The sequence below is a fragment of the Papilio polytes genome, unplaced genomic scaffold (genome assembly GCF_000836215.1).
Source record: "Papilio polytes unplaced genomic scaffold, Ppol_1.0 DF821067.1, whole genome shotgun sequence".
In the NCBI taxonomy this organism is placed as follows: domain Eukaryota; kingdom Metazoa; phylum Arthropoda; class Insecta; order Lepidoptera; family Papilionidae; genus Papilio; species Papilio polytes.
This window is the reverse complement of record NW_013528137.1, coordinates 2,894,712-2,918,423: the sequence shown is the minus strand read 5'-3', so window position 1 is coordinate 2,918,423 and position 23,712 is coordinate 2,894,712. Positions and strand designations below refer to the sequence as shown.

At 33.1% G+C, this 23,712-nt stretch overlaps 1 protein-coding gene across 1 annotated transcript in view; it reads right to left on the bottom strand.

Annotated features, from left to right (window-relative positions):
• LOC106109862 overlaps positions 1 to 23,712 on the bottom strand; it is a 36,361-nt gene that overhangs the window by 11,759 nt on the left and 890 nt on the right. The gene's annotated exons all lie outside the window — the stretch shown is intronic.

Sequence of the window (23,712 nt, the reverse complement as noted above, 5' to 3'; positions counted from 1 at the left end):
ATTATCTCTCTTTGTAATTTATCTAGTCGTATTACGCATTGTTGCAGTTCAAAATTTGTCGGTGACATATAACTATGCAGTGTTAAATGGAGTTGTCATCGCTATGATTTGATCTCGGTCAATCTTGACCGTTCGCCAACTCGCTAGGGTTGTCGATAACGTTTTATTTAATAAATATATTAAATCGCCTCGAATTGGACTGAAGCCAACACAAATGTTGAGTGCAGCGACATCTGGCGAGCGCACCTGGCGATTGTAAGGAAATATTTTAACTGCTTCCATTGTTTTTCTAAGAAACTGATAGCGTTTTTAAAATTGAAAACATTAATTTTGTTATTTTATAGTTTTTTGTAGTAGTTTTGAAGTATGAATGAAATATCATTTATCGGGTCAATGAACTTATATTTTCATTAATGAAAATTATTTTCTACTCTTTTCAATTTAAAAGTCGTGACTAAGAGACGTTATAACAAAGAATTAATATTATTTTCTTTGTATATTAGTGAAGATATGACTACATTCAGCCAGTTACTAAAACGAATAAAAAAACACTTCGTTATGCAAGCGCTTAAAATATAGACGTCTCAATTTTAATAGAATTTTGAGTCTGTGTGACTTTAACTATGAAGACGCTATTACACGTTTAAATCTCGTTTCAGTAAACGGCCGATACACTTAGTGGCAACATTTTATTTACAATCACTTAACACCATTAAGATGTAGTTGGCACAATTACGTGTTTTTGTTTCTTTGAATATATTTTACAAGAACACATTCATGAAATCGTACATGGTACACCTTGGAGAAAAATGTTTGGAAGTCGTTCATTTTATTGAGCAATAAAATGATGTTCCCAGCGTTAGAGGCCAGGCGTATTGAGTCACGCGGCCCAGTTATACGAGATGGCTAAAGGAACATATTATACGGTTAATTTTACAATCGAATATTAATAATTTAATCGTAGACGCCAGACAACATTTGTTTCCACTACGACCACACAGAAGATACGCATCAAACAGAAGTTATTCGTCTGATGAATGTGCGTGCCGGTGACCTTATTTAAGTCCTTTTCTCTACGTTCTATCTGTACATCCCCTCCGTTAATTAAAGGTAAGCAATGAGTCTGCAATTGCGTATTTATAGGCAGTGGTCCCTATTTCAGCGAATTTCGCTAGTTTGCCGACTTATGATAAAAAATGTAACGTCAATGGAATATGTGGTCAAAAGGTGCCTCGGTTACACAAATAATGCTAAGGTTGGAGGAAAACGGACGTCCGTTTAATTCAATAAGGTTCACATTTTATTTCAATATACAGCGAGGAAAGGTGTGTTTTTCTGCAAAGGTTTATTTTTTAAGGGACGAAGGAACAGCCAATTCCCAGCTGTAGATTCGTTCCTTACTATGGTTTTTACCGGATTAAACACCGCTATCAAATACATATTATTGTAGTAGATCAACGGAGAAAAAATCAAGTAACCTCTTGCGTTAAACGATGACAAAATGAAACTGTAACAATTTGTACAAAAACAAACACTGGATTAATTAAAACACGAAGTAAATATTCAATAAAGGTTCGCGACTAGCTGCAAAATACAAATAAGAGTTTCATCATGTCAGATCGAGTTTCAACATTATCACCCCTACTATATCCTACACTGTGTTTTCGTCCTCCAAATAACTCTGTCATCCGTCATCTCTGTCACTGCTTTCTTGACCATGTCACTTTTCACGCAATCCATCTATCTCCATGTATTTCGACCCCTCCACATTCATAACTAATTAATATATAATTATGTATTGAATGGAAACCTGAGCGATTTGCATCATAGTTGCAATGGGATTTTATGTACCTTTACTTGGCTTCTCGGGTAACACTAATTAAGCTAGTTTGAACTGCTAATAGCCGGGAACTAAAAGGATTTATTCACTATCTATAAGCTGTGCATCTCTTAATATGCGAGTTCTTTGACAAATGTATTCCACTAATCACTGCTATTAGAAAGGGTTACATTTAACTTAGAAATTGTTAAGTGGCGAATACAAGTATAATACGAGTAATATGAATTGCTAGAGAATTAAACTAAACTAATTTCAAACACTATTACTGAATTTCCAACGTATATTTCCTGTGAAGTATTAATTAAGTTGTCGTGTACAGAATATTGAATAAACTAGATTTCCGTGCAGTTTGTCGATTTGAATTTATAACGACGCGTGTGACGAGCTGTTTAAATCCTTATACATTCATTGCGACTGCGAAATTGAACATCCTATTTACTTGGACTGCAATACTGAATACATAAAGGAGGAACTTACTTCTTGACGTCATAATTGTAGAATAAATTTTCTGATCATAAGTTGATTATTTTGTATTACACATTCACTGCAAAATTAACAGAAATATTGCGTTGAATAAATACAAAAATAATAGCAATATTTCATTCTTGCACATTGTGTACACTTTCTCACTGCAATGCATTATATTAGGTAAATCTTTCGTAGGCTTGAATTACAGATTGCATTCATTTTATCACACAATCTGTTCGTCTGATTGTAAACCATTTTGTTATCCGTCGAAATATAACGCAGTTTATATTTGAAGTAAGCTTACCTGGTGAATCGATGCGTATGTGAGAAACTGCAAAATCAATACTCAATTGTCTACGACATCTCATGCAGACACACATGGACCAAAGTTTACATTTAATACTTATTTACGTGCCATTTGATAAGTAACACAGCCTTTGATTACCGTTGCTCGTAATTTGAATTCAAACGTATTCTTCTCTCTATTCAATTTTACCCATTTATTTTCTACAACAATAACAGTAAAGCTTTACTATTCAACACACAAAACTACACAAAAACAAACATGCAGCTCGTTTCAATGTTTATAAATATCGACATTTACGTCATTCCATATCCGGGTGTATCGAAAACAATGTAAATATACTGAGCGTATTTATTGCGTGTTATACATTACGGGTTCCTTATAAAGGCAAAAATGACCTGATATTAACACCAAAGACGGACATCTAACAATTCATTTGCGTCATCCGAGCGAACAGGATAAGTTCTTTTATAAACATGTTTTAATTAACATTCTTACGCCAAATAATTGTCTAAAATAAATCGAAATACGTGATATCTCGGTACGGTAGACGAAATATCCCTTGAAGATACTACTTTAATTAACTGGCAACACACAACGTTCGTCCTCAATTACCACATATATTTGTCTAATTGTTTGGGTGTGGAGAGACATGGCAACGGTCAAAGTGAATTGAATCATGACCCTAGGGACTGGATACGTGTAACCATGTGTATAACTATTTATATACACGAGTAAAGAAAATTAAAGAGAAAAGGGAATTTAAAAAAGTAAATAAATGCATCGAATAAAAAATATGAACCAACAACCAATTATAAAGAAATAAAAAGAAATACAAACTGAGAATGACTTTTTAAAAACTTTGCACAAATCAAAGAGAAATCCTTATTTAGTCTTTGGCATAAAATAGACAAGAAAAGGGATGTAACTAAACTATTTCTATATTACTAACCAGCTTACGAAATTTATCGTCACATAAAAAACTTATTAAGCTAGAAACATCCGTAATACTCTACTCATTTCTTGTTCGCGTAATGTTTAGGGAAAATGTGACATTGGCCACTTTCGTAACGAGATTTCGGCTTATGTTCATCCGGGTGCGAAATATATTCCCAATCTTTCCCTAGTGGAAGCCGGGCTTTACCTTCGCCTGCACTAAAAGTTAGTTAGTTCTATAGATAGTTTTATAATAAATCTATTAGGGTTCGGATGATATTGTTAAGTATGGTTACAATGTCATGCTTAAGTATTTTTTAATTAACAAATGAGAATACCTAGATATAACATAGATGTGTGAAGTTTTATTTTATTTTAATTTTCATATTTTTCTTAGATCACATTAATGTATTTTACATCCTTAATTAATTGCAAAATTAACTAGATTTAATTATAAAACTATAATTTTAACATGCGCTGTAAAACTATTTACAGCGATGTTGGAAAAATTCCGCGTGAATATCTTTTAATTAAAAATATAAAGCGGACATGACGTAATCAGATTTAAACTGGATTTTTACCATAATGTTTTTATAATAAAAATATTAAATTTACAAATTATAGAAATATTGCAGGTTTCAGATTACTCCTTTGAGTACTAAGTTCCTATACTTCTAGGTAACAAAAGAGAACTAATAATTTACAGTGCGTTAAAGCGTGGAACGAAAAGCAAATCAAAGACCTTAGATATTAGAAAGGATCGCTTCGTGAAGTTCTGAGTACGGTTCTACATGTGGCATGTTGTACACTTCTACACTCAAATTGTACAATGCGGCGTATTATACAGTCGAGAGCATCTCGAGACAGCTCTAGTGAAGTCGACAACTGTGGAGATAAGACCGACGGAAACACCGTTCAAGCGCGGTCTTTGTAAATCCACACTGTATTTTGTCGAATGGAAATTTTCTTAAAAATATATACAGGGACTTTAAACCAATTCATGTTTATAATAAAAATTGCGATAAATCTTATATGAAACTAGATCTTTCCAGTTCTTATAAAACAACCGAGTCTTTTTTAAGTTCAACTTTTGCCTGAATTTTGGTTCATAAAAAAATATTTTCGTGTTTGAAATTAATCAGGTTATAACGTAGGCGTTTGATGCATTAATCACTTGTCAATTCAAAAGCAATAGATCTGCATACATCGTTTCTGTTGATGGATTGACGGTTATAAATATAGCGCGGAAATGTTAACATAACAAGATATTTACACATTCTAAATATGTACTATGATTTACGAAATGAATCTAAAAATATTGCTTGACAAATAATTGAAGAATGTAATATAACTAAGTATTTGTAACTTAATTGGAAGGTTTATATCTTTGTATGCTCTATGTTTATTAAAATCCTCCCTCCCCCCCGCGCCCGCCAATGCCTTCGAAGCCAAGGCCTGTCTAACTATAGCTTCGTTCACTATAACGGATAATTTACTGTGGTGGTTATAATATTCACATTCTTCTGGCCAACTAATGCTATTTTATTTACGCATCTAAACTGTTTTTTTTTTTATTTTGATAATAAAAATGACCTCTTATAGCTATTTTGGTAACGTGATTAAAAATGTAAATCGTTTTGCCAAATCCGTGTCCATCATCCCCTGTGGATAACGGACGTTTATTAGGATTGTTTTAGGTAAATCTTATGAAATAAGCCTTTTACTAGCATTCCTAATAACAAAAGGCGTTGTAGAAACATTAAGTAAATGCGCTGCGTCAGACAAAAAGCTAGAATCTGTTTCGTAATCACGTAAAATCTGTAGTACATCAGCGATCAGTTGAATCTGTGCCAAACTTTGCACAAAGCAACACTAATGTGATTATCACTTGCTTATTCACAAAAAACACTAATGCAAAAGCCAAAAATGTCGCTCCTAAAATAAATGAATGTTTACTAATTAACGGAATTAGTATCAAAACAGTGGTGCTCAGCGTACAGATGGTCAGTTTAAACTGAAGAGTAACTGTACAGTAAAATTTTAGTCACACCCACAGCAAACCACAGACTAGATACGCATTACATATGTGGTTATAACAGTCAAACAGAATCGATCTTCAGTTAGAATTGTGCGTACATCGGGTTTAAGGGCCATTAGTCGTTGCAAAGACATTCGTGGTGCAAGAGATTTCCTCTCTACGCATGCTATAGGGCCCGGATACGAGAACCGTTTTCATTAATCGTTAGATTCCGAACGTTGGGCGATCGTTATTTTTTAAATCTCGCATTATACTCTTTGACTATGCACGACGCTTGCTTTATATTGACTGCAGTTTTTGTTTATCTTTAGCCCGTATGCAGAAATCCCATGCTGTATATTGTACGAGTTATCAACAAATGAAAACGCACCCTTAGGCAAACCCAATCAGTCTTTAAGAACGATCCGATAAATTAAATAGCTTTTTATTGCAACCGATCAAGCGATCCGTTGCTGGTTTGCACGCTTTTCATATAAAAAAATACAAAAGTGGATCGATCGTCCTCTAAGTGTTAAATACGCTTATAAAAACGGATGGAGAATAGATGTATTACGTTGCATTAAGTTATTACATCTTTAAGTCCGTAAGGTTCTTAGTTCAAAGGCTTCAAGTGCAACGTTGTATGGCGACACGAGAAATAAATTATATCTTAACTTGCATTTTACATTTTATCGCAATTAATATGTTACAGTTATAAATGGTGCCGCGGCTTCATAAAAGCTGCAAATGAAATCCAGGTCGCTGATAACACTACGCTAAAATCCCATTTCCACTAACACAGGTACTTTTTTACGTTGTTGCAGTTGCCAATAAAGCTGCAGTTGTGCGCTACTGTGTTAGTGGAAAAAGCGGCTAAGGGGAAAAGTAATGCAGGCTACAAAGTTATATGAAATACAGTGGCTAATAATGTTACGAAGTTTGCCAGATGCTATTTTTTTCTTTTTCATAAGGTTTTGAGTTTATTGTGTTATAACTTTTATAACAACTTTTATATTACTAAAAAGTTTTATGTTTTTGTTTAATTAATAGTCAAATTAAAACCAAGGAAATAAGTTGTTTAGCGTACGTTTCATAGTAAAAATACAAAAATAATATTCACCTTTGATATCTATTACAAAGGCTTAAACAATAAGGAAGGTTTAGGGCGACCCTAACACGAGTGGCCCGCTCTGATAAGCTTCCTGTTTCTACGCTAAAGCTTTAATACGACTGAATTTCAATAGACTGACCACGTCAATGTAATAAAATGTTAAAATATGAAACTTTACCAGTAAAAATATGAAAAAAACCTGACGATCTCCATAATTTAGCCGCCTCTTTTCTAAAAAAGGTTGGCACAGTATGTACATTTATCGGCCGTCATATCTGAATTCACTCCCTTACATATTCTTTGACGATTTAATTTTATCCTTACCCTAACTCTAAAAACATTATATTTACTATTCTAAAGTTATCCTTTACTATTAATATAAAGTAAAAGATGTTCTGAATCTAGAAAAAATAATTGGTAACTTAGCTATACTTTTTCTAAACCGTGCAATATTACTCTGACTTATTTATAGTCAAAAGAGCTTAATTTCATTAAGTTAGTAACTAACACGGTTGTAAACTTACCTTAAATAAAAATGTTAGAAAACACAACAAAAAAACATCAATATACTCACTGGCATCTGTTATTTCACTTCTCGAACTGAAAAAAATAAAAAAGAAAAATAAATAAAACAGCAAAAAAAACAAAAAGCATTTTGAAACTGTTTAAGGAAAAATCTTTAATATATAGGACAATTACTGATATATCTCATTTTCACTCAATTAAAGTGTAATTTACGAATTTGGGGTTATTACGTAACTGAATCATTTCCGTATGTAATTCAATTCTGGAACAATGTTCGTTACGCGGGTGTACGCGGGGAGATGCGGGGAGTCGGAAGGGAGGGGGAAATGAGTCACGCGCCAGTTTTAAACCCTTTGCCCACACAAATAGTACCCAGTTCATGGCACGCTTGTACGTGATTGACGTGCATTTTAGATATAAATACGAGTACATAGAACAGAATAGAAATTCATCTAAATATTACATGGAACATATCCTTTACTTTGTGAGTACGGTTCGGGAGCGATATAAGAAATGATCTTGTGGGTTATGTACAAGGAAGTTTGACTAAACTCAAAGCGAAGATTGATAACGACAAGTATTCGATCAGATCACTGTTTTCTGGATAATTTACAAATTCACTAAGTTCACAATCCCTCGATGAGTGACGCTTGTCTATTCCATTGAGAAAACTTACATAAAATAAATGTGTGACAGTTTGTCTGGCTGTGACTGGGTAATGAGTCACGTCGAGTGGACGAATGTTGTCAATGAGAACTGGCAAATGTCTGGATTATTCAATCACATATAGAGACAGTAACGATAAAAAAAACTGTTTAAGCCAAGATAAATAGAGAAGCCATGGTATTTCAGTAATTCTAGAGAAACTGTCAAAGACCAAAAGATATCATGAAAGATTAACTGTTCTCAACTAAATGTATACTTTTAGTGACATTTGAAGTACTTGATTATACAACATGTAACAAAACTAAATATATAATGACACGTAGCACTTATCACAAGTGGTCGAGGTCCGACAGCGTTCAATCTCTGCAAATATTATCTACATTGATATTGATTCCGACACGGCATCACTGATACCGCGCCTGACATCAAATAACTTGTTCAACGATAACTTTGACAGGTTAATTGAACAAAAATAATTAATAACTTAAAACTAGCGTTCGTTTACAATCACGTGTTCTTTGTAACTGATAAGATTTTGTCCGTAATTTAGGCAATTGAAACCTACAGTAACGGTTTATTCTGTAACTGTAATTAATAAATATTTAATCAAGAGTAGCATATAATTAGTTATTTTTGTAACTTATGGCCTTTTAAAAGGCAATTTAAATCTTTAAAACTGTCGATAGCTCCACGTAGCGCAATCATAAATCTATACTAATATAATAAAGCGTAAACACACACTACTTCGTAGCGTAGGATGTCAGCAATCACAGTATATTTTTGTACAATTCTTTCTTTCTTTAATAAAAAGCCCTACACTTACGACACGCTTTAAGCTATATTTTATTAAACTTAGAGGGGAAATAAATTTAAAAAAAAAACTTCGTGTGGGAAAGTGACAATAAACTACAAGCTGGCAATATTAAGGAAGCAAGGTTATTATAGTTTGACATTTGCTATTGAGAATTTGACAAATGTAAATAATATATTTTTTTTATAAGTCCATGCGGATGAAGCCTCACGGAAACAGCTAGTTTTCTAAATTAGCATATATTTTATCGATATTTAGATATTGAGTTACAAAATGTAAAACGGATTTTGTTTTCCCATTAAATAGGATATTTGTAGATTACGATGACGTGTAACTAGCTCGTAAATCATCTGTTTGTGTACGCACAGACTTAACGAAACGTGTAATGGGTACTCGGCCGTATCCGTTGGTTTGCGTAACATTACAAATTACATAAATAAATGATTTACAGTTAAGTAAGACGAAACCGTGGGCTAAATGAATATTTATGATATACTAAGAATTTATTTGTTTCCTACATTTCAAATATCATTGTCTGTCTAAATGCGTTGATGATTTATAAAATCGGAAATTTTGTTAAAATATTAAACAAATATTCATTCATAAAAGTTTAAGAGAACAAAAGATGTAAGAAAATTAATTTTTAAATATGTCAAATTTATGTTTACTAGAGTATTTTTATAGATAGGTACTATTAGACAAATTATTTAATTGATACTGTCGCTTTTAACTCTGAGCAATACTTCTCGTCAAGACTCAAGTTACGCGCCAATCTATCCATACTTCTAGTGACATTGACAGCTGTCAGCTAGGGACGTGACGTTTATGCCGATAACTAGAGTTGTGCCAATTCTATAGCACGGTACTAATTTTATTCCTAACAATACAGATTATAAATTTACACGACCGTAATGAAACAAGCTGTGATAAACATATTGTAAACAAAGAATAACTCGTAAATAATTTATGGCCTTTTATTTTTGCAAAATTATTGACATAGAGAGAAACTATTGCTTTACTGTGCTTTTTCTGTTATAATCTTTTCCTTATTATAAGCCGGTTTTCGTTTATTTTGAGTGCATTTCGAGGCACAGATGTTTCTTTGATAAACAGGTCTGTAATGAAAAGTTTAACGCAGACGAACGCTGCAATTATTTTTACTTTCCATCTTATTATTCAGCAATCGAATCTATCAAAGTTGATCTAGATATAAACTAGATACGTAATACCTTTCTTATTTAGTGTAACACTGTCTATTTGTTGGGATGGCAATAAAAAAGTTTTTATTATTAAATTTCATATGTCTTTATTTATTATCTATACTATTATAATAAAGCGTAAACACACACTTCTTTGTTGCCTAAGATGTCAGCAATTACAGCATGTTTCTGAATAATTCTTTTTGTAATAATAAGCCCTACACTTACGTCACGCTTTACGCTATATGTTTTCACGCCATTAAACTTAGGGGGTAAATATTTTGGATAAAAACCCTAATGTCAGTAAGAGACTATAAGTTGCTGCCAAAATAAAGGAAGCAAGTTTGTCATCATGTCATGTCATTTTGACATTTGTAATTGATAATTTGACAAATGTAAACTATAAAATAAAATTTTCATAATTTCATGCAGGTGAAATCGCACTGGAACAGCTAGTATAAAATATTTTACATGATTTGTATTAAAAAATAAAATAAAACGTATCATATAAAAAATAGAGCACCACCGGCTGCGGAATCCGATGACTCAAGCAACCAGTGGTCAGGGCTGCAGAGACAGGAACCTCCTCACTAGTCTGGCGTCTTAAATTTTACTCAATCATGTTAGAAGTCTTACATTCAAGTATAACAGCTGGAAATGTAGCTTTTACGCTAGAAGAAATACTGGAATAATGCAGGCGTAACTTTCAACTGTGTGAAGTAGGTCATTGCACCCGGTCGCTGCTGAGTGTTGCGACATTTTCCTATAAATTTATTGTACTCAACATTGCTTAGAATGGTAGCAAAAATGTGTTTTAATTTTAGAATTTTCTTTACAGAGTGTGGGATAAGTCAAACTCTGTTACAGTTCGATTTGAATGCATTTTTTTGTTGTTTTATTGAGATTTATAACGAAAAGATTACTCACATTGTTATCTTATATTATTTTTGCAATGCAGGAATACAACACATTTGAGAATAAATCAACAAATATGAATCAGATCTAAAACATATTTACACAAAACAATTTTAAACAAACAACTCTGAAATACTCAAAGAAGCAGTTAACCCAGTAGCAACGGCCTCGAAACGCAATCATATTAAGTCTGCCATACACCTTCAGTTTTAACTCACTAGTCGGAATGTCCCGTGTCCAGTTAAAACGGGACGTATGTAGCGGACTTTATACCATGGAAATTAACAAAAGAATAATTCCGGAACTATATTCCATATATCGAGAGACCACTTCCAGTTACGAAGAGGCGTTCGTTCGTTACATTTCACGACGTCTTGATGGCCATCTTAACTGAATTCTATAAATGAGTGTTTATAAAAACATTATAAAGATCAACGGTCCGCCTGAAACGATACGGATTTATTTATTTACATTGAGCTAATTGATTTAAGCGTTCACTTCATTGCTGCCAATAAAATATTATACGTATTTTTTTAACAAAATGTTTTACACGTTTACAATACAATGATGAGAGATAGCGAATAATGTTATATTGTTTGCATTTAGAATAAACGAGAATATACTATAAGTTGCCAAGTACTATTAAAGTTGAACACTTCACGGATAAGTTTTTTAAAAGAATTTCTATTCTCTCTTCACAAGACGTAACTTTACGATTTGTTTAAACTATTGCGGACGTTAAAACTGAAATGTTTGAACGTGGGACCAACTCGCCCATTGAAAGTGACTACGTTTTATTGTACAGACAACAGGACAGTGGGATCAGCCATTAATACAAAATTTACGGCTACGATTTCCGGCGGGCGCGGTAGATGGCGTTTTGATAACAAATGAACGACGATATTGTGGGTAGTTTAATTTTTGTTTACGTTTCGGTTTGTTTGATAGTTTTAATGCGTTTGTATGACTCTGAATCAAGATTTAGCAGAAAATAGTACTCTCTTACTCATCAGTCTTACGTGTGGGAGAATCAAGTACACAATGTTGTTAGAGCCATTTACAACGGGACACTCATTGCTTTTATTGACGGTCATAACAGAGATCGTTGTACTTCAAAAAGCGATGCTGTTCTTCTTACTTTTATATATAATAATATTATAAAGAACAAAGACTTGTATTTGTGTATGTTTCTATTGAAATAAATCAAAAACTACTGGGCCGATTTAAAAAACATTTCTACATTAAAAAGCTACTTTATCAGGGAGTAATATAGTATATATTTTGTTATTTCACGCTTGTTAAGACTAGCAACAGCTAGTGTTTTTTATGAAAATTAGAAAGAGAAATTTCCTACAATTACAACAGAAATGGAATCACGGAAGTACCAAGACAACGTATTATTATTAATAGGCTAGTTATAACATACTAGAATTGTGTGAACTATGATTGTTTCGAAGACAACCGTACTTAACAAACGTGGCCTTTATAGATTGGCCTATACTAATATAATAAAGCGTAAACACACACTACTTCGTGGAGTAGAATGTCAGCAATCACAACATATTTTTGAATAATTATTTCTTTATTAAAAAACCCAAACCTTACGACAACCTTTAGGCTATATATTTTCACGCTATTAAACTTAAGTGATAAATAAATTGAAGAAAAACCTTCACGTGGAAAAGGGACCATAAACTACAAGCTGCCAACATTAAGCAAGAATTAAGCAAGAATTGACAAATGTAAACAATAAAATAAAGAATTTATAATTTCATGTGGATGAAGCCGCGCGGAAACAGTAGATTAATAAAAATAAGTAAGAACATTTTAAATATTTCTGCAGATTATCTTTTTTGATTAATTAAATTTGTTTTCACTAGTAACGCAATCAGTATTTATAGTCGATTACGGAACCCGGTCCGGGGTGAACTTGTAGCGCGTATTGTTTGCAATAAAACGTTACGACTCGCAATAAAATGTTTATTGAACGTATTGATTCCTATTTGTACATACAATAAAATAAGTACGTAAATTAAAATTCAAATGAATAAGCGCACGGAAAGATACTGGAAAAGTTTATCTATACTATTTATAAAAAGGAAATATATGTATTGTATATTTGAATAGATTTAAAAATTACTAAGTCGATTTAAAAAAAATACTATCACTGATTAATATTTACACTTGTTTTAATTTTAATTTCCAAGCGGATGAAGTTGCGAGCAAAATCTAGTCATTTATATTTCAACTAGCTGTTCTCGTGCGACTTCATTCGCAAGAAATTATGAAAATCGTTTTATTGATTACATTTGTCAAATTCAATTTCAAATGTCAAAATGAGAGACATGACATGATGACAAACATGGTAATTTTGCTTCCTTGATGTTGGCAGCAACTTATGGTCTCTTTCCCACATTAGGGTTTTTATCCAAACTATTTACCCCCTAAGTTTAATGGCGTGAAAATATATAACCTAAAGCGTGACGTAAGTTTAGGGCTTTTTATTAAAAAAAGATATATTCAAAAATATGCTGTAATTGCTAACATCTTAGGCAACAAAGAAGTGTGTGTTTACGGTTTATTATAATAGTATAGATATTATATAAATGTAGGTATTGAAGATTCTGTCAGAAACTAAGCGTCTTAATATTAAAAAGATTTTAATTAATAACTCGTCTATGAAAGATGATTGGTATTTCCTGAACATGTTTAAACAAATTCTTCGCTTCATGAAACGGAAGGATTTGTTTACATTTCGTAAAACTTACACCATTCTAGCAAATGTCGTATATTACTAGCTATTGCCTGCGACTTCGTTCATGCAAAATTGGAATAAAAAAGGTAGCTTATGATATGCCCGTCATGTCAGCTACAATTCAGTGTAAGTCCGGTCGAAATCGGTCCAGCCGTTTCAGAGAATACCCGAAACATACGCGGCTTGCCGAAAGACAGACAGACAAACATTTTTTAAATACTATTTTCGTTATCAGCAACGCAAATACACCATCTTCCAGAAATCTGGAATTTTTCTTTTGATATTATATATTAATACGCTCCAATTTCATTATAGGTATATTTAGAAGATTTATAGGAACATTTTACCTATGAAAAAGGTCTTCGTAAATAAGGTATTCAACGTTTCTACATCTTGAAGCTAACCTCCTGGTAGATTTTAGATGCTTACAAGGTGAGCGGCGATTCGTTTATTATGACAATGGGAGCCAACGCTTTATCTGTGATTACAAGCGGCACAATAAAGCTGGTAGTGCCGAGGCTGGCAGCGACTGCGACCGAACATTTCAATGGCGAGTCAACAAACAGACGAACCGATGGCCATGTATTTATAGATTTGTTTGCACTGGACGCTTCCCTTGATACGTGCGGTTGTCGTTGTTACAGAAATCAGTTTTCATTTGTTTAACTTCTAGGAGTGTATTTTTTTGCGATGGGTATAATAATAGATTTTAATTGCTAACTTGTATTGACCTTTGAGACATTTGTACTCGTAGACATTTTTGTTTTTGGTTAACTGAGAAAACGTATTAAGGTGCTACGATATTAAAAACTAAAGTTGGGAAAGAAAACTACAATAGTATACTCAAAACTAGCTTTTGTGACTCCGTCCGCGTCCACGGGATATTAAAAAAAATAGTAAGTAGCCTATGTAATATTCCAGGCTATCCTCTACATCTATACCAAATTTTATCGAGATCCCTTCAGCCGTTTAGGCTACAAACTCTAACAAACATTCAACCATCCATCCAACCGCCGCATTTATAATATCAGTAAGAAGGAAGATTGAGTATACTTGAAGTATTTCATTAATGAAAGAAGTTTATAAATAACTCAAACTTTAAAATAGATCTCGTATTCTCGTAAAAATTCCATTCTATTAAAATAAACGCCCGTTTTTAGGAACAAAATAAAAACTTAAAAGAGTGGTACATCCCTATGTTGGCGGCGACGTGTGGGCTAGGCAATGCCCGCGCCGTCATCTGTCATCCTGCCAAATGATTTATTATCCATTTCGTAACTGCGCTGCGAATTATAACGTGTTTAAATAATTTGTTACAACACTGTATACGTTACATTTATTTAAATAACACTTTGATTCAAATGTTTGTAGTGGAAATACGAGGAATATCGTACGTAAAGGGAAATACGTACAAGTTCTTGAAATAACAACAAAATCATGAGGAAAGTCTTGAGTTGTGAGTGCTACCACCAAAATATACCGCGTAAGAGTTTTGTAATCGCTAAGAGATGGTATGACCCCCCCCCCCCAGTCTCCAAAGCTGTAAAAACTATTATAGATAAGAGCATTTTCATAGTAGTCTGGCGACGTTTACGCAACTTCCAGTTATCGGTCATGTATACGTCTGAAAATATTGTAAATCATTAAAAGATGTCAAAGTCTAGTCCATTCTGGTTGGTAAGGCTTTACAGCAAGGGCTGGCCGAAATTCCCCAATGCTATTCATTAGTAAAGGGAATATTTTAAAAATGTAAATTCCGTGCCTAAAAGCAATTAGTACGAGCTATGTAAAAAAACTTACATTAAAATGTCCAAGGACAGTCTATTCAATATACAGGATGTATTCAAAACGATTTTACAATTTCTGCTGTAAATATTTTTATTGGAAATTGTGATGGCTGTTATTTTCAAATTATACCTTACTGATATCGTATATTTGTAAGGGAGACCAATTACGAGTAAGTGCTGTAGACAACGTAATACGAGGTACAGTAAAGATGAGATGGGGGGGTGTTTCGAATCAATAAGTCCCCCCTCCTTATCCCCTAAGGTTCTTTAATAACGCATGAGTAATTATATTCCTATATTTATCTTTACATATAAAATTATAATTGCGTGTTTTTATAGTCTTGATAATTTGCTTCATGAGATTTAGACATATGTAGTAGAGGTCGAATTCATTATTATAATAAAATCGATATATTTAATTATATACTTTTAGTTGTTTTATAAAATAGTTGGAATAAACAAGAGTTTTATAAGTTATCGTCGTTTATATCCCTTTGAAATCGTTTTCTGCGTAGAGATTAAAGGAACGGCTCTTTGTTCTAAAAGTATTGACTTTTTAATGCGCCGTTTAATCTGTCTGAAGACTAGCGAATACGTTTTTACCTTTTATCTAAAAGGGTGGATAAAAATGTAATACTTTATATGAAGATGGTCCATTTCTACTAATTGTGGAAAACATTCACGAATATGATGAACGATTGTTTTTGGAGGATTTAGAATTTACTTACTTAAAGAATCCAAGTTTCTTCTGAAATTGACGTTATATTAAGAAGTAAAAAAAGTGGACTTGTGGATATTCACCACATACTGTGTAGCTTTGCGTAGGTACAGTTCAAACATACAAAGCGTTTAGTCTGCGAGGCGATGTCGTGGGGATGTCTGGCGCCGTGTCACCAGCCATTAGCTCGCCACTAAATTACATACGCTTAGAGGTCAAGTCCATATCTATATATTATAGACTTTAAAATAAACCTATATACGACTTTAAAGTAGCAAACTACCTATCGGAAGAAAAAATTGGACTACACTAAGAGCACGTGTACAGCTTTAAACTATCGCACAACTGTTGTGCGATTGTGAAAGGTGTTCTCCCGCTCTTAGTGTTTTATTTCCTACTAGCTGTTCCCGAGCGACTTCATCCGCATAAAATTATGAAAATTTTATTTTATTGTTTACATTTGTCAAATTATCAATTGCAAATGTCAAAATGACATGACATGACAAACCTTTTCAACCTTGCTTCCTTGATGTTCGCAGCAACTTATGGTCTCTTTCCAATATTTTTATCCAAAATATTTACCCCCTAAGTTTAATGGCGTGAAAGTATATAGCCTAAAGCGTGACGTAAGTGTAGGGCGTTTTATTGAAAAAAGAATTATTCGAAAATATGCTGTAATTGCTGACATCTTGGGCAACAAAGAAGTGTGTGTTTACGCTTTATTATAATAGTATATGCTTTCGTTAATAGGAATATTTTTTGGAGCTACTTTTCATGTGTATTTTGAGTATATTAATACCTGCTCAGCTGTAACAGTTATGGCGGCAATAAACAATAATGAGATAGGTAAAGTCGTAAATGCTGACGTGCGACACTTCGAAATTCGGGTTCACACCATTAGTAGATTGCGATACCGTATGCAGATGTGACGAAATGAATTACTAAATATATTTGAAATATCCATCTATGATGTATTTAACGCCGACTAAAACTTTTTTAACATTTTCTCAGTTACGAACTTTAAGTAATCTTGTAAAATGAAAGCAGTAAAATATCGTCAAATAATTAAACACCCTGTATAGCAACTATTAAAATAAAATTATAACACACTAACAATCAATAACATTTGTAATGTACGAAGAAGGTGGAAAAAGTAGAAAGGCTTACATGTTAGACCGAGCGAAACAAAAGAAAATCACCAACTGTTTGCCTTAGAGCACGCGCATACTGTTTATTCTTGCTTTGCTTGACTCCATAAGTTTGAATTTTGACTCCACACTACTCAAATTTTAGTGGTGCAACTAAACAGTTGAATAACCTGCGAAACAATCGACAATCGCACAACTGTTGTACGATTTAGTCAAATTTTCGCCCGCTTTATGGCGTGTTAAAAACTAAATCTGCATTCATAATGAAAATTTACTAAAACATTGAATAGTAACATAGTAAAATATCAAAAGATAGGATGACTACAGAGTAATAGAGTCATTACGACTACCGTTTGTCGAACTTACTCAGATAAGTAAACTTATTGTTCACTTATGACGTTCGTGATGACGTCAGTCATAAGTGAGGAACGTCACGTAGCAAGTTAGCGTAAATACTTCGGAGAGTTTATTTGTGCTGGACAATTCAATTTGTGAAGATAAGAAATACTGTTACTGAAGCAGTTAAATGTGGCGTAACAAATTAAACAATTTTATTTAATAAACATTTGTTCTTATACGAGCAAGAAATAGCCGGAACCCTGTTAAAGAACTTGCAACCTAATTTATAATTTCTGAAATGTTTAACATCGAATAGATGGCGTGTAAATTAGGGACCTTTAGGTAGGTTTTTAATGCTTATTCTAAAACAAGTAAAAAGACTACACGACTTAATGTTAGTCTATATTTCCAAGGCCCTTATCTGATAGTTGAAGGGCGAGGGACGGTCCTTTGGGATCAAGAGGACGACAAGATTTATGAGGCAGATAAATATCATATATTTTGACGAAGGACAAAAATGACATTATACAAACCGGATGTTGCAAAATGTGATACAAGACATAAGTTGATTTTAGTAAAATTAAGATTTTTTTAAGTATCGAAGTAGGTATAGGATTTTATTGGTTTTCACCGTTGAAACAATTCTGTACGTAACATGCAAATATCTCTGTTTGCAAAAATACTTCTGTTTTAATCTTATTAATCTCACTAATGTTATAAATGCGAAAGTTTAGATGGATGGATAGATTATTTCGTTTTTTTAAATTATACCTGGACGTAGTCGCGGGTGAAAGTTAGTTATGTATGTGTATTCGCAGTGTAAATTGCCCCTAACAGTTAAGCTTGCGAACAATCAAACGTCGTTGTTCATAAATTGTCGTGAACAATTCAATTATTAGTAACGAATTAACAACACGTTTAAGCAATCATTTCGATTGCAAATGTAACAAAGTTAACAATAGCTGACTCAGTTGAGTAAATACGCTGAGCGGCTGAGCGTTGAGCATTGAGCGACTGAGCGTCGAGCATTGAGCAAACACTCCGCATCCGCCGCTCATTTTTTCGAGTGGCACATTAGTTAATGGTCTCCACTCGACTGCGACTGTTAATGATACAACTGCATCAAATGTTGCTCGTATGTTGCTACAATATTTAATGCTTTTAACTCATTATAAAGATAAAATAAAAGCTCGCTAGTTTTTTTGTGTTGTGTTTGCAATTGTGTTGTCAAATTGCTAATAATAAAAACGATTACTGTATGTTTCTTTAATCGTTAAGAATAAGAACAAGCGTTACAAAATTATTGCAGGAAAACTTGAGTAGTAAAGGAAAACTTTCTCATTTATATCGAAATTTTCGCGTAAAGTAATTGAACCGAACATTAGGGCACATAAAGACTCGCTCATGTCAATGTCAGGTAATAGCAGACATAATTTGTATATTAACGATGATTTAATGGCCGCTCGCCGCTGGCGCCCTCTGTCGTTAACAACTGTATCATAATTACATTTAAATCACATTATTCAACAGATATCGGTATTGAAGCAATATTGAATATTGACGTAACTTTAAACTGTATTACGAAGTGTGAATATCTCATTTTTTAAGGTATTAAGTTTTTATAAGAATGTTTACCGTCGCTGTATACGATATCGCTTCATTCGAATACTTATTATTTTTTAGATAACCTGCCAAGACAAAGCAAATATAAGTTATCATAAATTTAATGACATGGATAATTTGAAACGAGCGACGTTTCCGTCCGACAATTAACAAAGGCCTCATAAAAATATGCAAATATTGACATCGCTCGTGATGATACGATAAAAATGGAAATATACTCTGAAACAATAAATGGAAAATTTCAAAATAATTATAAACGTATTCTCTTTGTCGAAAATGCTTTTTTAATTCATAACCATTCATCACAATTAGTGTTTCATGCTTAAAATAAGATACACGTGTTATAAATATTGTTAGGACGCCCCTAAATAATCCAAGGTCATTTTCAAATTACGAAATGATGATAAACGTTAAATATTATCGCTGCTGAAACGCATCACGATGACGTCACGGTGATATATGAAAGTATAAACGTCAGAACCACACAAATTCTTTGAACCCGCTTCAGAGGATAAAAACCACACTCATTCAGTCGTATTAGTTTAATAAAAAATAATGTACGACTCCAATGCCCTTATTACGAAGTTTAAGTGACTTCGGCCGGCTGCCAGATGAAAGGCCTCCAATATTTACATGGGTGCCGGATGTGCTGGCGCCGAAATTATTAGACTGGAACCCAGTGGGTAACATATCTGCGGAAGGGGTTACATTAACAGGCGAGAGCGGGAGCGTTGTCGCTTTGATTATTATGACTTCTTGATACTCCTTTTAGGAAAAATTACTCACTAACCAAATACGGCTGGCATTGATTAAGTTAGTAATATTATGTGGGATTCCTCTTAAATGTTTAATCGAATTTATTTCGATGAAATTTTTGAACATAATTTAAAAGCCTTATCATTACAAAATATTACAATTTTGTATTTTATAAAGTAAATCTTGAGGTTTTATGTGAAATTATTGTGATTTCCGCCACCACGTCCGCAACCGCCTTTACTACGATCAATGCACGTAGCGAAGGGCGTTAAAAGCGTAGTGCGCAATTGCTACGGCGTAGCGGCTACGACATAGTTAAGTCCAACTGTTTGTAGAGCCATTGGCTAAGTATACGACGTAGTTAACTTGAATGGCACAGCATTGACCTTTAGGGTTTAACTTATTAATACTTTGAAACAAAACACTGAAATTAGTAACATTAACTAGGTCGTGGAGTTTTTTATAATGGAAGACCTCAATTTAGTATTCTTGTGGTATAAGATAGATTTTAATTGGGCTCTAAGTTTAGTCTTAATTGTAGCAATTTGTTTTATAATTATTTCTATGTATAAAAGATGAATTCGCGTAGCAAGTAAAAAAGTCGACTACACAAAAACATAAATTTAAATATTCACTTATAATAGTTGGAAACCCTAAAGATTTCTATGTTTTGATACTTGTATAGAATTTTATATCAATTGCATCAATTCACATTTGTTTTTAACACTTTCATTCAAACATATTTCTTTTACATTTAAGATGCTTATAAATCTGAAAATATTCATCGCGAGATATTTGCACTAAAACACGCGTTCATTATGTGACCGAAAGCTTCACGCCTTGCTGACTTTTTAGGCAAGAGGCGTATTTCGTGCGCACGGAATTTTGCACGCTTTGGTAGCTCTAAGAGTAGGATTACTAACTGCGAATATAATAACGTAATAATTAACAAAATAAAATATAACATTTTACCGAGTACCAAACAGAGCTTCGGAATATACAGCAACGCTTTTAAAATAGTCTAGCTGCGGTCGCTCGATTTTATCACATAAAAAAATGATCAACCATCAAGTTACTATTGTTTCCTAAAAGAAAATTGTACATAAAACACACTATTGATCCATTAAATAAGATATCTCTTCCTAAAAACAAAGGGCGGCGCAATACGGCGTTTGCAAAAAGTTTTTAACAAAATAAACAAGCATTGTAAAGACACTATTCATTTCACACAAGCGCGTCATCTCTCAGCCGTTGAAGAGAAAATAAAAAGACGGGAAAACAAAAGCGCGCAGCCAAGATGGCGAATGTATAATAGACGACCCTTTTTATGTCTAGTCAAAGATACCGACGCTTTCAGCTTGTAAAATGGTTGTAAATCCTTATGAAAATTTCCGGTTTTCAAGATCTTAATTGTAAAGTTAAAATTTGTTTTTTTTTATGTATTGAAATAAATCAAAAACTAAGGGACCGATCAAAAATAATTTCACCATTAAAAAGCTATGTTATCACGGTGTCACATAGGCCATATTTTTACTATTTTTTTAATTTCACGCGGGCAAAATCGCGGGCAACAGTATGTAATATGATGGTTGTAAATCTTTTCGAAAATATCCCGTTTTCAAACATTAAATTGCAATATTTTAGAAAAGGTATGACTAATTATTTTACGAGTTTGTTTTCGAAGTTTTTTGTTTCTTATTTTATTAGGTTAACTGCTCAAATGTTCGAGTTTTCCGCATTCATTTGATAAAACAAATCGTAAATTTACATTCATACAATTCTTGGCTTAATGAATTTATATTCGTTTATTTTTCTTTACCTAATACAATTTCAAGACTACGAAGTTTATTATTAACTAGCTTATGAATAAATGTTTTCAAAAATGATTTCATACTTTAATCAATTTAATTTTTACATAATAAAAAAAAATGCCGATAATACCCATTATAAATCTATAGTAATATTATAAAAAGGAAAGATTTGTATTTTTTTTATTGAAATAACTCAAAAACTACTGGGCCGGTTTTAAAAAAAATTCCACCGTTAAAAGGTAATTTGTTTGTGAGTAACATAGGCTAGGTCTTTTTATTTATTTTTTAAATTTCACGCGGGAGAAGTTGTGAGCAATAGCTTGTAGTTTATAAGTTTAAAGAAATGTATAGTGAAAAATTTGTAGACGACTTGTTGAAATGAATGAAAAAGTTCGAATCAATTGTGAAATTATTAAATGCTATTGCGATGTTTAGACCGGTACAATTAGAACCAAACGGATTCAAAATACTGGGCATAAGACAAAATTGAAAACGACTCAACTCACTTTTTTATCCTATTTTGAATAAATGAATGAATGAATATGTATTTATTCCACAAAATAGGGATTACATAAAAGGACTTATTCTAAAGAAAACAACTATCCTGGCAAAAGGTAGCCAGCTCAACGTAAGCAGGATGGACTAAGCCGTTCCTGCACTGGTTTTCCGGTCAGAAACTTGTCGGTGCCGTCACCGGAGGATAAAAACTAAGTTAAGCCATTTTATATTTCGCTCAAAGTAATGTCTCACGATAGTGTAAACAATTGAATCAATTTCACCTTTTTTTGACTAGCTTGTCTTTTTTTTGCAGTCGATAATGGGTACATTACACGGTGTACACTGTACACTTTGTACACAACTGACTCACCACACGCTACATTCTCGATACGCAGGACGTTATATAATAAACAATCGAAAATATTTACGTACTGCATGTTTGTTTCTCATCACTCGAATTACACACGATAATTCAACAATAACTGATGTTTTCTTCATTACAAGAAAAGTGCTACGTGTATCGTATTTGTAGTAATTGTAGATTTTTCATGTGGATATCTCAAAAGCATCGGTGGCTCAGTGGTTTAAGCACTTGACTTGTAATCTACAGGTCTTGGGTTTAAATCCCGCCATGTACCAATGTGATCTTCGATTTTTCGAATTTTCATATGTACATAATTTACGCGACGTTCTTACGGTGAAGGAAAACATCGTGATGCATCCTGCACATATCGGCGAAGAAATTCAAAGATATGTGTGAAGTCGACCAACCCGCACTGGGCCAGCGTGGTTGACTATGGCCTAATCACCTTAATTTAGGGTAGGCTCCGAGCCCCTTGGTGGGGACTTATGGTGAGCTTGGTGATGATGATCTCAAATGATAAAGGAAACAACCATTTTCATGTTTTCTGCTTTTTAAAATGCGAGAAATTGAATATATTGTAAGTGCGTATAAGATAAGTCAACGTTGACTATTTTCACATTTTTAAAGAAATTAATTAAATTTTGCCAAGTTATCAATAGTTATTGACATCTGTATTTTTTCGTGTTCTTATTTTTAATTACTGATCAAGTTTTAATAGTGTAATTTTAATTTTTATAAAGTGTAATAACTGTTGTACTTAAACTGATTAAATGCATAATTATTTAATTATTATCATTATATCAAGAAGTATACTAAGTCCCAAACAGCGCGCGCACACCTTGGACTAAACTATCGCACAACTGTTTAGTCCCGCTTTGATTCCTATGAGCTTATATACAGATACACTACTCGATTTTTAGTTGTGCAACCAAACAATTAAATTTGCTGCGAAACAATTGACAATCGCTTAATGTGTTGCGGATATTTCAGTTATCTTTAAGAATATCGCGGAATGTAATAGATTATTCTTTACAATTGATGCGTAATTGCGCTTTATTTTAAAGCGAAGCTTTAAACATTTTACGGAATAACAGAAATTAAGTAATCTTTGTCAATATCAG